The following is a 2,990-nucleotide window of genomic DNA, read 5'->3' as shown; positions in this document are numbered from 1 at the left end:
ACGCTCAGCTGCGTATAAATGCCCCTGCTGCTCCTGCAAGAGCCACTTGCCAAATCAGGTGCACAGCTTCAGTGTTAGACCTGCATGGGGAACCTCAGGTATAGGAGCCAAATGGAACACTACCCAGCTCCCCTGCTTCCCTCCCTGGCCCTGGACGGAATGCATCCTTGGACTCTGACAATTCCTCTTGATTGTGTGAATGGAAGGCAGAGAATGTGTGGAGAAGTTAGCTTATTTTACAAAGGTAAAATGTGTGAGGAGAATCAGAACTTACAGGGTTAAACAGTTCTGTGTGACGTCTCACATTCTGAGGCGTGGTTTTGTTCACATATGGGAATCTTTCTTTGTGTATGAGTTACTTTCATTTTTGGCTGAGAGCCGTGAGGATTTCCGCTCTCGCCGGGCTGATTTATGATGTTTTTCTTCTCATTAAAGACTGTTAGAGATTAGCAAGAAGCCCGCGTACAGTCTCTGATTTATTATCCACACACAAGGCACCTTTTCTGCTGCTGCAAAACTCTGCTAAGAGCTGAGGAAGAGAGCTCAAGATTTCTATCGGCACAGGGAGAAGCGTGCCGGACACCATTATATTCCAGCAGGTTATGGGTCAGCCGTTTTTGGCTCCTGTTTTGGCCCAAGTTGTGGAAGTTGTTGCCAAGTCGTGCCTGTGTGTGTGGGAGAAGCCAGCTGGAGCTCCTGCCTAACGTTTGAGGCAGCGAAGCTCGCTGGGGTAGATCTCATCTTCAGGACCGGGTGCCAAGAGGAGCTGCCGGAACATGAGTAGGCTCAGCCCCAGGGAAGAAGATGGCAGATGGCCAGGAATCTTTCACTGTCCCTTTTGAGAAGCTAAATGGGAGCAACTGGGAAGAGTGGTCCCGGAAGGTGAGGGCCTGGCTGGTAGCCAACAGCCTGTGGGAGGTGACATAAGGGCCTCCACAACACGCTCCAGCCAGAGCTGCAGCAGCGGTCGTTGCAGCTGCCCATGCCTCACAGAGGAGGGACCAGAAAGCCCTGGGAGCTATAGTGCTCAGTTTGGAGGGCTCACAGCTACCTTTGGTGGAGGGTCTTGAGACTGCCCATGAGGCCTACCAGGCACTAGAGAGAGTGCACCACAGGACCACAGCTGGGGCAAAGATCCACACCACCAGAAGCTTGTTTGAGCTGAAGCTGCGTCCTGGTGATAGCATCAGACAGCATGTGACTAAGATGCTCTCTGTTTTCAACAAGCTGAGACTGTTGCAAGTCAACTTTACTGAGGAGTTGAAAGTTTATATTTTGCTCAGCTCTCTGGACAAAAGCTATGACAATTTGTGTCTAACTTTGGAATCTATGAATCCAGCTGATCTTACGCTGCAGTATGTGACTGGTCGTTTGTGTGACGAGGAAGAACGCCGTCTCAGAGAGGGCTGAGCTGGCTCAGGGTGCCCTGCCGGTAGCAGGGGGGGGCCAAGCCAGAAGGCACAGTTCAGGCTTTTTCCACTCGTCGTTGCTTTGTCTGCGGGTCTGTTGAACACCTGCATCGGTCCTGTCCGAGAAGAGCCAGAGAGGCTGGACAGGATGTCTCCAAGCTCGCTTCCCATGGCAGTCAGCCAAGTCCTCGTGGCAGCCAGCCAGGTTTCCATGGCAGCCAGTCTAGGAGAGGAGGCCAGCGTGGAAACGTGGAACTGCAGGGCTGTTTCAACTGGGAAAACTGTCACTCTTGCAGATGAGACACAGAGACAATTAACCACTGTTGGGAATGTGTTTGTTTCGTTTTTACAGGCAGAGCTGGAAGCCTACGTTGTGCCAGGAATGCAATGTTGTATTTTATCTGTTTCTGCTCTTGTAAAAGGTGGCTATAAGGTTTGCTTTGAAAATGATGTCTGTTCTATTTCCGGGGGTGGAAAAACAACTGGTCAGTGTTGAATGTCAGAACAGCCTCTATGTTCTGGAAACACCTCCAGCAGGTAAGGGTGACACTGAGACAACACAGGCGCAATGTGCTAACGTTCCCACACACAATTCGTGTGCGCATTTGTGGCACAGGAGAATGTCTCACAGCTGCTGGAAATATAACCAGAAGCTGCCAGAGTGCACTGAGGGGTGCAAGATGAAGGCATGTGTTAAGTCCCTGGATTGCAGAGCATGCAAAAGAGCAAAGGTAAAAAGGTGCAGTTATCCAAGATTGGAGAGGGTAACCACAAGGCCTTTTGAGCTAGTGCATGCAGACCTATGTGGACCCATGCCAGTAGTGAGTCTGGGTGGAGCTAAGTTTGCACTCATGCTGACAGACGATTTCTCTAGGAATGGGTGGGTCTTCTCACTGAAACACAAGAGCGAGGCAGCGCCGCTGATCAAAGACTGGATTGCGGCAGTGGAACTACAGTTTTCCACCAAGGTGCAGAGCCTTCAGAGCGACCGAGGCGGAGAGTTCACCGGGTCTGCTTTGCAGAGTTTCTTCCGCCAGAAGGGGATACGTCACAGGTTGATGGTTGCTTTTTCTCCTCAGGAGAATAGCATTGCAGAGCGTAGGAACAGAACACTACAAGAGGCAGCTGAAGCGCTACTGTTTGACGCTGGCTTGCCTCAGGGTTTTTGGGCCGAAGCTTGGAAAGCTGCCAACTTCACTTTGAACAGGTCCTATAGCTCTGTTGTAGGGAACACGCCCTATTTCCTGCTGCACAGTAAGAAGCCCAAGGTGCATTTCTTCCGTGTGTTTGGTTGCAAGGCTTGGGTTCTTGTGCCAAAGGCCCAACGCAAGAAGGGTGACTCGAGGTCCCGGAAAATGATCTTTTGTGGGTATGAGCCTGGGACAAAGGGGTGGAGATTTGCCTATCCAGAAGGCGATCAATCCAGGATTCTAGTCAGCAGGAGTGCTGAGTTCTGTGAGCAGAGTGGGTGGACACGGATCCATGGGAATCCTGATGTTCTCTTAGAGTGTCTGTCTGATTCTGCTGAGGAGGGAGAGATAGATGCTGAACCTGTTGCTGAGGATCAGGTCTCTGACCAGG

This window comes from Podarcis filfolensis (assembly GCF_964270895.1).
Source record: "Podarcis filfolensis genome assembly, chromosome: W".
NCBI classification, from domain to species: Eukaryota; Metazoa; Chordata; class Lepidosauria; order Squamata; family Lacertidae; genus Podarcis; species Podarcis filfolensis.
This window is presented reverse-complemented; position numbering follows the sequence as displayed.